This window comes from Cibotium barometz, chromosome 43 (genome assembly GCF_041138505.1).
Source record: "Cibotium barometz isolate CiBa-2024 chromosome 43, ASM4113850v1, whole genome shotgun sequence".
Classification (NCBI taxonomy): Eukaryota; Viridiplantae; Streptophyta; class Polypodiopsida; order Cyatheales; family Cibotiaceae; genus Cibotium; species Cibotium barometz.
In genome coordinates this window covers 35,869,693-35,881,873 of record NC_141088.1, presented here as the reverse complement: position 1 = coordinate 35,881,873, position 12,181 = coordinate 35,869,693, and the positions used below count along the sequence as shown (strand labels likewise).

The window sequence follows — 12,181 nt, the reverse complement described above, 5'->3', positions numbered from 1 at the left end:
TTTTTAAAAAAAGAAACAGAGCATTTAAGACTTTAAGCATCAATTTATTTTCTTGGATAGCGAACAAAAATAGAGCATACAAGGCCTTATAGTCTTATTAGCAACATTGCATAATATTGTGGCAGGTCCAGAAAAGGAAACTAACATTGCATGCAAGCCTTCATATACCATGGCTGCAATCAAACACTTGTCCAAAATCCAAAGAAGTGTTTGATTGCATAGCGAACAGAAACGACGCATACATTATCATATTTGTGGAGTTATTTTAATTCACACATGCGGATAACGAACCGCATGCAAGTTTTATTTTCCTGCATATTGCACAGAAAGACTATCCAATCAACGATGTAGTTAATAAACAACAAAATAACAACATAAAGTAAATCAGCGAAATCAATACCGGAGGATCTAGCTGTTTGCTTCACCGCACGAAGATTACGGACTATAGAAGGGCCATCAGGTGGAGTGGTGATGCGGGGCCCCACGGGGACCTCTCTAGGCAGAGTAGATGATGTAGGGCAATCCGAAATTCGAGCGGGTCGTGAGACGGACTTTGCATGCATGCAGCAACTCCATCAGAAGGACAAGAAGGGACACCGGGAACTGTCGTGCTGGAGGGATGTCCTTCACGACACAAGCCGAAATAGAAGGATGAAGATCAACACACATAAAGTTGCTAATATCATTCATGGCTTTCCTTTTAGGAGCCATTTGAGAGAAGAGGATCACACAAACTGTACAAAAGACAACTGCACGAACTATGATACCAAACAGATACAACGGAAAGGCAAACACAGCGTTGATTAAATAGGGGAAGAGGCATAACCTGCCATAACAGGCCACAACAAAACATAGCCACGTACCCAGGGTGCACGAGCATCCAGAACGTATGTGGCACAAGAAATGATGCGCAACGGCCACAAAAGGACATCTAGAAGCAGGCAAAGAAGACCCTAATCTAGAAGAAACGATCATGCTGGCGAAGAAGACCCACTCCCAGCAACATTGCATGATGTCGTGGCCACTCCAGAAAAGGAAGCAAAGATTGCATGCAAGCCTTCATATACAATGGCTGCAATCAAACACTTGTCCAAAGGCCAAACAAGTGTCCAACTAATTAAATAATCATCTAAAAAGGTTGTGGGTGCATATTGGCAACAAGCAATTGGGTGGCTAGTAGGAAAATTCTCCCTCATAATGTATTAGTCAAACACAACAGTCCTTTGGCCCCTCTTTTATATGCTTTTGTCACTCACCCCCTCCTCATTGTAGCCCTATACGTATATGCTAAGGAAAGGACATATATTAGTAGGGTTAAAGTTAAGGGGGAATAGCACAACGTTTTGCTAATGATTCCATTATGCTCCTTCAGGTTGTTAATGACAATGTGAGGAGAACTTTAGCCATCGTCTAATACTTTGTTGTTGGTTGCAAATATAGTTTGTTCAAGTCCACAATTATTAGTCTCCCTAAGAGAGAGCTAGCTAGCTCACCATCCAGCCATAATTCCAGACCTAACTGTCAACCGAGTGATCATAGAACTATGCTAAATCCCTAGTGTCCCATACCACCTAAGCCCAACATCCTATTATTAAGGCATCAATGGGCTTACGACTAAAAAGGTCACGATCTCTAAGGAATTTTTCTAATTGAAATCCCCTATTTATGAGCATTCCACTCACTTTTATATAGGCATCCTTATTATTTTACAATAGGTCTTTCACACACGGGCACAAAGGCAGGCGGGCCGGTTCAAACAAAGTGGCCGCCCATCTTTACCCGCCCATCTTTACCCGCCCGTTCAGATTTGGCGCTCTGCCTATACCACGACACAGATGGAAAGCTAAAGGACTGTACAAATCAGCCGGTGGCGATCCATCCCCATAAACGAGGTGAGTTTGAAGTCTTCCATTGCGACTCGCATATCTCTGTAACGAATGATGGCTTGTGGAGGCTGCTTATCTTTCATTTCCTACCACAGCACGAGCACATCAATTTCCAGCTTCTTGCATGCCCTGTTCATTAGCATGACAGGGCAGATCCACTCACCTTGCTGTCTACGCATACTGTCAATGTTGCTTTGGGCTCATGTCATAACCATCAAGTGTATCATGCCAAAGCATGGATTACCTATGACATACCTACAAGTGTGATTCAACTAGAGTTGAGTAGAGTTCCATGATGTAAATTTATGTACATGAGTGTGTCCATTAGCAGCCAAATGACATGACTAGGCTAAAGCATATGCAAGAAAATCATATGGAAGGTTTTTTAAATTTCTTTGGTTAGAATGATTGAGTGGGAGTGTGCTATATAGGCTTTATTCTAATGCTCATGGTGGCAACTAGCGAGGGTTGACTCACAGCCACCCATGGGACCGGCCCTTTCAACACTAGGAATGGGAGTAAGGAAAGGGAGGCAAAATGCAAAATCCAAGCTGGAGAACTCGCCCTCCAGCAAGCCAAAGAAGACAGAATTTTGAAGGAAGCTGAAGCTGAATGTCAATGCAGGCGTTAAGAAAAAGACAAACTTCGTTTGGAGGCAGAAGAAGAAAGCAATGAAGATGCAAAGAGTCAGAAGGACTTTGGTAACACTGATGGGAAGAGGCAGAAGAAGACCGGACATGCTGCATGGATGACAAATGTCAGTACACAGTGCTCTGTGGAGGGGAGAGTTATAGCATGTTTGACATAGGCAGCACATAAGATCTTGTTGAAAGAAAGACCATCACAGGTTGTAGGCCCAAAGCACAAACTGTAGAAAGCTGGAAAGAGTTGATTATTGCTGAAAATGAGCACGAGGGAAGGCTGTAGGTGCTTACAAACATAAGAGACTTGCTACAGCCAATGACCTCTAGCAGATATGCAAGAATGAGATGAAAAGTGAGGGGAAGGGTGAGCACCCCCTCCAGAGAGCTGGTTGGCCAGCTTTAGGCAGGCTGACAGCTGTCCATGAACGAGTGCACAGAGTGGAAGCAAACAAGCACTAGAGTGTGCTGAGCAGAGAGTGCGAGAGAGAGAGAGAGAGAGAGAGAGAGAGAGAGAGAGATGAAGCAACTATGCTGAATATACTGAAGTGATACGGTCCCAAGCAAGAGACATGAAGAGTCTCATAAGTGAGGGAGCAAAAAGAAAGACTAGACTATTAGAAAAGTGGGAAGCCAGCCCACCTATTTATAGGTAAGAGGGGTTGGCCGACTGGACAGTGAACCTAGCTGATTGGACATGGGTCTGCTGGCCGACTGGGAAAAAGGTACCCGACCTAGGAAAAATTCCAGAAAAATGTACAAAAATAGGGTGGCCAGCCCCCAACCAAGGGCCATGAAAAGGGACCAAAAAAGGGACTCCAATGATGAGTAGAATTTGGGATCAATGTGCTAACACCCCCTCTCAGCACCAGACGTTGAACATACTCTGAGAAGCCGAAGATGAGGAGCCAAGGAAGCCTAGAAACTGGCTTGGTGAACAAATCTGCCACATTCTCTGCTGAAGGAAAATACTCCAAATGCAAATCTCTAGCAAGAACCCATTCATGAACATAGTCATAATGTATCTCAATGTGTTTCGTATGAGCATGAAACACAAGTTTCTTGGCGATGGCGATTCAACTCTGATTGTCACACCAAAGAAGAGTAGATCCAGTAGGAGGACAACCAAGCTCCTTCAATAATCTCCGCAACCAAATTGTCTCACATGCAACATAACAAAATGCACGATATTCTGTCTCTGTAGACGAAAGCGCCACAGTAGGCTAGGCTGCTCTGCTCCATGAAATGGCTCCAGACCCAAGTGAAAAAACACAACTGGTGGTCGAACGCCGAGTATTTGGATCTCCAGCTCAATTTGAGTCAGACCATCCAAGAAGAGTGCATCCTTGTGTTAGCAGTCATCTCCTGTCTGTACACTATGTCAGGGCCTCTGTTGTGGGTGTGCCCGCCCAGTTTCGGTGTGTCTGCATTTTTCCTCAGTTCCCTGTATTTTTTCCAATTTTTTGCTACATGTGGAAGGTTGTCTGCTACCTGTCGGCTGTTCCATTTGTTGGCCGACTGAAGGTTGCATCCTTGACCTGTTGCTCTGCCCTGGCCGACTGCTGATTTGATGGCCGATGGCCATATGTTGGCCGAATGGCCAGGATCAGGTCGTGGGGTTGCTGTCGGCTGTTATAGTGCTGGCCGATGAGTAGCCTGGGGCCATTTAAAATGGCTCCTTGCCCCCCACACTTGTCATTGAGGACTCTGGGATTTCTTGGTGTATATATAGCAGAGTTACACTATCTTCTCTCTCTTGCATTTGTGTATTGCTCTCTCTACAGCAATACACATGCAAAGACTCCAGCCTTTGTGCACTTGGAGATGTTGGACACGGATGCTTCATCTTCTTGGAGCGAGGAGGTAGTTGGCTTCACCACAAAGGATACTCGGGAATGGATTCTTGATAGTGGTGCTTCTAGGCACATGACTCCTTCCCGTGACTTCAGGATCTGAAACAGCAGTCAGGTCGCATTTTCATTGGTGACAATTCCACCATACCGATACATAGTGAGGGCCGGATGGAGATCATTCCCGATGGCAGAGGGGGGAAGCATTCCTCTCGTGTTCTTTATGTCCCCGCACTTGGTTTTCATCTGTTGTCAGTGCATGAGGTGTGCAAGACTTGCTTTGGGCTTCTCAATGGTGGCCCGTATATCAAATGGATGTTAAATCTGCATTCCTTAATGGTGACCTGCAGAAGGAGGTGTATGCTGAGCAGCCTCGAGGCTTTGAGGTTCCAGGATCAAAGGGGATGGTCTACAGGTTGCGGAAGGCCTTGTATGGTCTTAAGGAAGCTCCCAGGGCTTGGAATCAGAAGATTGATTCCTTCTTTCTATGGACTGGATTTCAGAGATCGGTTGCAAATCCCAGCGTATATCTCTTTCGGGAATGCGGCATGGTCACGTTGATCATCCTTTATGTGGATGACCTCATTCTCACTGGCGGTCATATGGAGCACATTGCTGTGACGAAGGGTGCCTTGTCAAAGGAGTTTGAGATGACTGATTTAGGCTTACTCCACTTCTTCTTGGGATTGGAGATCTAGCAGACCCAGAGGGGGTTTTTGTCTCTCAGCAACGGTATGTTCATGAGTTGCTTGAGGCCTTTGGGATGGAGAACTGCAAGCCTATCACGTCGCTGATGGACCCGAACACGAAGCTTATAGTGAATGATCCTTGTGAGCCAGTTGATGCCTCTCTGTACCGGAAGTTGGTTGGTTCATTGATCTAGTTGTTGAACACCAGATTGGACTCAAGCTTTCCTGTGGGGCTATTGAGCTCATTCATGCAGATGTTGTTGAAGTCTCATTGGGATGCATGATTGCGGATCTTGCGGTATCTGCAGGGTACAAAGGATCTTGGACTCTTCTACACTGCTGGAGGTGACACAAAGGAACGAGTTCGACTCCAAGGCTGGAGTGACTCAGATTGGGGAGGGGATCCAGACACGAGGAGATCCACATCAGGCTATAGTTTTTCCATCGGCTCAGGTGTCACGATTGTGACTCTCTTAATCTCTCCTTAATTACTCTTTAATCCCTTATTAACTGAAAGGACACCTGTGAAGGGTCACACCCTTACACATGGGTCACTATCAAAGGACATGTCTATTCATTAAAAGACACACCCGTAAGTCCAAAGGACATAACCATTGATTCAAGAGCCACACCCCTTCCGAAGGATATGTGTCTCTTCACTTGTACCCTTTCGGCCTCTATTTAAGAAAGGCCCCTGTCTCAATACAAACAACTCAGTCTTTTTCTGCAGTATTTGTCTTATGTTCATTAATTAAGTCTTAATCATGTTAATAAAGCTATAAAAGCTTTACAGTGGTATCAAAGCAAACTTTTTCCGCCTTGTGACATGCCCAAATCCTAAAATCAGTCCTAACCCTAACCCTAAAATCAGCCTACCCAAACCCTAAAATTGGGTGTAGCAAGTGTTGAATGGAAGAGCAAGAGAGAATGCCCTATCAAATTCAGCCCCCAACTCCCAATTTTTCTTGATTAAGTTTGGGCCAGCTATATGCAGGACACTCTTGAATAAAGGAGATAAAAACAAAAAAAGCCTTCAATCAGGAGGCTTACCTCTTCAGGCGGCACCCCTTCATGAACAGGCACCCCTCCCAAGAGCAGTCGCACCCCTTCGTGGAAGTTTCCCTAGACAACTACCGTTGAGAAGCGCCGTTTGGTTGCTGATTAAAAAAAACATAAAAAATGGGGCAATTCTACATTATTAATTACCCAAGGGTTATGACCCTTAGGCTTTAATGCCACGTCCACAAATATATAAAAAAAACAAACCACAAACTCACCTTACGGGCCCCTACGAAACAGCGCCACCTGTCGGAGTAGTTTTGGCGTGCACCCACTGCCATCCTGCACAAGGTTCTACGCGCGCCAGCCTGCAGCCATCCCTCTCCTCCACGGATTCAGTACTTGTACCCCTCTTCATCGTTGGCATCCTTCTGTCTATGACCTGCGTTTGGACGAGCCACTTGTAGTTGGTGCTTTTTGTTGAATTGACGGCTACTATCCTTGGTGCTTCTTCTCAGGCAACAATATTTATTATGGCAACCTCCTTCAGGTGTGATTTTTCCATTTTCTTGGGCATAAAAATCCCACATAATATGGAGTATTAACATATCAGAAACTCGCCATTCATTCTTTTGCGGCTCCACTCATCCGGGGCCAATATCACTTTTTACGGGTTCAAGAGCACCTTAGATCACGTGGACACACATTACCCTCTTCTCTGATGGCTTATGGCAGAGGAAACCTATGATTTCAGTTATTTACAGGATACACCCTCCCAAGTCCATAGTGCCCTCTTCTACCCGTGTTTCTCCACCGGTCTTTGCCCCTGTTCCAGTGAGTGTGCTCCCCTTTTTTACAGCCCACTCATTACTGTATTCAGATAGCCACGCCGACTTCTCACCTCCGAGAATTTGACGTGTGGGTGATTTGTGTTCGTGCTTTTGCACAGGATCTGGATCATTACTGTTTTATACTCCGGCGTCATCCTTATCTGGGCGCTATCCTCCCCGAGTGTAGCATCATTTTTCATGAATATTGCACCTATTCTGAGGACGTTTATCCATCTCATTCACGGTGCGCCCCTCTACACCAGAATATACACCCTTGACACCAGTAGCTGGCCCTACCCATGTACCTTCTTCTCCAGTAGCAGACTCTCGTGCGAGCCCAGTCCCAAAGGATTGCCCTTACTATACTGGATGGTCTATAGCTTCACCAGTACGTAGCCTCTTCTCTCGGGATTTCCAGATGCCGCACCCTCCAGCGGATGGTTCTTACTAGAGCCCAGCGGCGTCATCAACAGCAAAAACCCCCAGAGCCTCCTCACCAAGCCTCTACATCAACATCTTCTCTCATGGCAGAACCTGTTGACATACCGGCCCCTCCGAAATGGGAGCCAGCTTTGCAGCAACTTCAGTAGCAGTTCCAACAGCAACTCCAGGAGTCTATGGCATCCTTGGCTTTGCAGATCCAGCAGCTCCACACGGATCGCCACTCTTACACGAGTTCCATACCAGCAGCAGATGTTAGAGCAACAGTACCAGCAGACGCAAACGTCATTCCTTTCGAGGTAGAAGGCGACGACCTTAAAACTCTTTATTGTCTTTTACAAGCTAGTAAAACAAAGAAATTGGAAATTAAACCCCCTGACTCTTATGGTGGTCAGCGCAATAAGCGCATCTTAGACCAATGGCTCTACAAACTGCGGTTATACTTTGAAACCACGACCCTTTCTGATTTCAAAAGGGTGATTTTTGCAGTATCCCTCCTCAAAGATGCTGCTTTATTGTGGTGGCAACGACGAAAGCACGCCGGAAAATTGGTTACAACGTGGGAAAAATTCGAGCGTGTCCTCCGTAAGCAGTTCATACGTGCCGATGCGGATTTCCAAGCCCGTACTCGCTTATGCCATTTGGACCAAACTGGTTCCTTGGCCTCTTATATCTCCCAATTCACCAACTTGATACTGGAGATTGACTCTTTGTCCCTAGCGGACGAACTTCATGCCTTCGTTGAAGGTCTTAACCCCACAATGCATGCCGATGTTCAGAAATATAACCCTGTCGATCTTGCCGATGCCATACAATACGCCGAGCGCGTTGCAGACATTAATTCTCGAAATTCGGCCTCTTCTAGTCGAGCTAATGCCTTTCAGAAAGCCAATGGATCTCGTATGAACCGAGATAGTGGGCAGAGAATCTTCTGGCACTTCTACCTCCCGGCCTAATCCCCAATGGAATAATTCTCAACACCCTCGCCGATCAGAAGGATTGTCCTCTTTTCGGTCCCGACGTTCTCAATCCTGCCAACCACGCAGTTCGGATCGTGGACGGGACCAAGGACGTGACTGTCATGTGCATCATAGATGCCATGGACATTTTCAGGGCTAAAACCAGAATAGGCAGCTAGATAAAGAGGATTTGAACCAGGATGATGGAGCACAGAGTACCTTTGACAGTGTAGACTTGGAGTAGGAGAATTGGGATCATGGAGGGGTGATGCAGTCGGCTGGTTCCAGAAGGCTGTCGGCTGACTCCAGTGGGAGAAGGGGCTGAAGCGCATTATCAAGGCGGCTGACCAACAAGGACTTGCGTTTTTGTGTTTATGGCAAGGCTGCTGGGTGTCGGCCAGTTCCCCATGGATTCCAAGGGCTATAAATAGGCCCACTTGCTCATTGTTCTAGGTATTCACTCCCTCTAGGGGTTTGAGTCATTAGGGGTCCCATAGGGGACTGTTTTGGTGTATTCCACCTTTTCAAGAAGGCAGCCTAGGGCTGCAGACAAGTACCTTTTTGTACCATATCAATATACTGAATTTCCAGCACTTCTCACTCTCTCTACTCTCTCTCTATATTTGCGTTTTGCATCAGATGGTTTCCAAGAGTGTTTAGGGCTGAAAGAAGACTCCCAGAGCTTCCGCGTGTTACATTGGTATCAGAGCATCAGGCTCAGCAAAGCTAAACACTGATTCAGTCCCATATGATGGTGTACAGGTCCAAGGTACAGGAAAGTACACGGATACGAAGCCCAAGGCAAGGAACACAGAAGCGGGAAGAGCTCCTAGGAGGTTTGTTGGTGGTGTTCCACAGTGCCAAAGGGGATCGGGCAACGGTCCCAAGGGAGGTTTATCCTCCAAGGTTGATGTGAGAGTGCCAGACTCATTTCTCAGGAAAGAAGACCAAGACGGTGTTCAGAGTCAGGGCAAGAATGGATTGTGGACTAGAGGAAAACAGATGCATAGATCTTCGTCAGAGACAGAGTGGTTTGGAGAACAGGCCGGGTTTTCAAAGAAAAAAGGGTTGCCAGGGATGGATAAAGACAGAGGGACTTCGAGAACAGATTGGGATGATGACAGTCATCCAAGAGCAGGTTGGAATCCCGTCATCAAGTTTAGCAGAGGGGGATGTCATGTGCATCATAGATGCCATGGACATTTTCAGGGCTAAAACCAGAATAGGCAGCCAGATAAAGAGGATTAGAACTAGGATGATGGAGCATAGAGTACCTTTGACAGTGTAGACTTGGAGCAGGAGAATTGGGATCATGGAGGGGTGATGCAGTCGGCTGGTTCCAGAAGGCTGTCGGTTGACTCCAGTGGGAGAAAGGACTGAAGGGCATTATCAAGGCGGCTGACCAACAAGGACTTGCGTTTTTGTGTTTATGGCAAGGCTGCTGGCCGACCAGCAGTCAGCCAATTCCCCATGGATTCCAAGGGCTATAAATAGGCCCACTTGCTCATTGTTCTAGATATTCACTCCCTCTAGGGGTTTGAGTCATTAGGGGTCCCATAGGGGACTGTTTTGGTGTATTCCACCTTTTCAAGAAGGCAGCCTAGGGTTGCAGACAAGTACCTTTTTGTACCATATCAATATACTGAATTTCCAGCACTTCTCACTCTCTCTACTCTCTCTCTATATCTGCGTTTTGCATCAGATGGTTTCCAAGAGTGTTTAGGGCTGAAAGAAGACTTCCTAGAGCTTCCGCGTGTTACAGTGACCAATCTCGCAATCCTCGTCCTTCCACTGTTCCTTCTGGACGGGATCAACAAAAGACAGGATTGTGCACAATTTGTAATGGACCTCATCGTTGGTTTGAGTGCCCCAAAAGACCAACCCATCGATAGAATTCTAATGTTGAACCCTCCACTTCCGAGGAGAAACCCCTAGTTGGTGACAAAGGAAAGCGTGCAGTTAATCACCATGCTATTGCACATGCTTCAGTGATCACCGCTACTGCCACAGCACAAGCTGCCTCTTCACCGTTGCCCCAACGGTCTACTCAGGTTTTGGTTCTTCAAGGTTCTATTTCCGGTCACCCTATTCAGGTGCTCATTGATAGTGGGTGTTCTCATAACTGAAAGAGTGCACAGAGTAGAAGCAGAGTGGCACTAGAATGTGCTGAACAGAGAGTGCAAGAGAGAGAGAGATATGGAGCAAACTATGCTGAATATACTGAACCAAAACAGTCCCAAGCAAGAGACACTGTTAGTCTCATAAGTGAGGGAGCAAAATATGTACAAGACTGAATGAGAAATGAGAGGCCAGCACCCACTATTTATAGTGGGAAAGTGCTGGCCGACTGGAGCTGTTGGACATGGCCGACTGTAAAAATGCTAGAATGGCTGGAAAAATCCCAGAAAAATAGTTAAAAAGGGGTGGCCAGTCCACAAGCAAGGGCCATACAAAAGGGGACCAAATGGACACCAGGAATGGGTAGAAACTGGGGATGAATGTGTTAACACCCCCTGTCAGCACCAGATGCTGAACAAACTCTGAGAAGTCGAAGAAGTCGTCCTCTGTCAAAGACAAGAAAGCAGCAGCAACAGGTACCAGGAAAGCTCCACAAGCAATCTCCACAGCAACTCAGTTATAATAGCAACAGAACAAGCTGTAAGGTACACTGCTCTTCTAGAAAAGAACAACCATGTAGGTTGCGTCGTGCTGATCCAAATATCGGTGCTAAACCCAAATATAAACACAATGTCACAAGAATTCCTAGAAGCGTGTAGCTCCGAGAAGATAATACCCTCAAAAGAAATAGAATCCATCTGCTCCAACTCTGTACCAAGAGTAGCCAAATGCTGTACAATAGCATCCTCCTCGAAGGTCGGCATCGCTAGATGTAAGAACTCAACTGCGCCCTCTGAAAACTGATGTCGGGACTCCAGAGGCCCAACCAAATCCCAATCCCAATCCTTCAATCCCTGGAAGTACCATTGTGCCCCAGGCACGGTCACGGACACACCTGACCACCATCCAAAATCCTCACAGAGTAAGGGAAGTAGGAATATTCACTGTAGTGGTAAGTGAAGTAGTAGTATCCTCCTCAATAGCATAACACAACGTAGAAGCAGGCTCCTCCTTAGAAGGCAAAGGGACCAGCAACACATCCTGGTCACTGGTTGACGAAGAAAGAATCGGAGACGAAGCAATAGGAGAAAAATCCCCCTCAGAAATTGTGAGCAAAGGTAGCCCACTGTCTTCCTCAAAAACATTACCAGAGATATCATCCTGGGCAAGGAGAAGTATGCACAGAAACTGAAGGCAGGGCAACAGAAGAAACAAACTCCTCAGATGCAATGAGCAAAACTAGCCCAATATCCTTCGCTGCAGGAACATCTCCAAAAGAAGTATCCACAAAATCACTGGCTGCACAACACCCAGAAGCAGAAAGCATCTGCCGATCACTGGCATCACCATACAGGTCACAAAGCAACTGCCACACATAGAAGGTAGAAGCATCATCAGGAGCATAGATGAAGTGTCGAAGAACCGAATCCTGACAATTCAGGAGGAGAAAGCCATAGATCTGTCCGTTAGTCTTCCTCCACCGACACACATCCTCCACAGAGGCAAGGTCCGGCAAGCACCGATTCTTGTACGAGAGAAACTCCATCAAACCATATTCCCTGAGAATAGAAGTAACCTGCAGCATCCATGACTGAAAGTTACCACCATCCAACTTGTCTGCCTCATTAAGGAAATAACAAGAGAGTGGTACGGGAGCCAAATCTGAAGTTGTCATCATTGATCCAATCAATAGGACCAACCCTCATAAGATAAAAAACTGTCCAAATCAGAAAACGCTGATATAGGGTCTTTCCTCCCACCAAAACGC

The 12,181-nt window shown here is 46.3% G+C and overlaps 1 protein-coding gene across 1 annotated transcript in view; it reads left to right on the top strand.

Moving 5' to 3' along the window:
- Positions 1–1,739: 1,739 nt before the first annotated feature.
- Positions 1,740–12,181, top strand: part of LOC147613872 (uncharacterized) — a 65,030-nt gene continuing 54,588 nt past the window's right edge. Inside the window, exon 1 of the mRNA XM_086781853.1 lies at positions 1,740–1,892. The gene's annotated coding sequence lies outside the window, so the exon portion shown is untranslated. The remainder of the gene's footprint in view (positions 1,893–12,181) is intronic.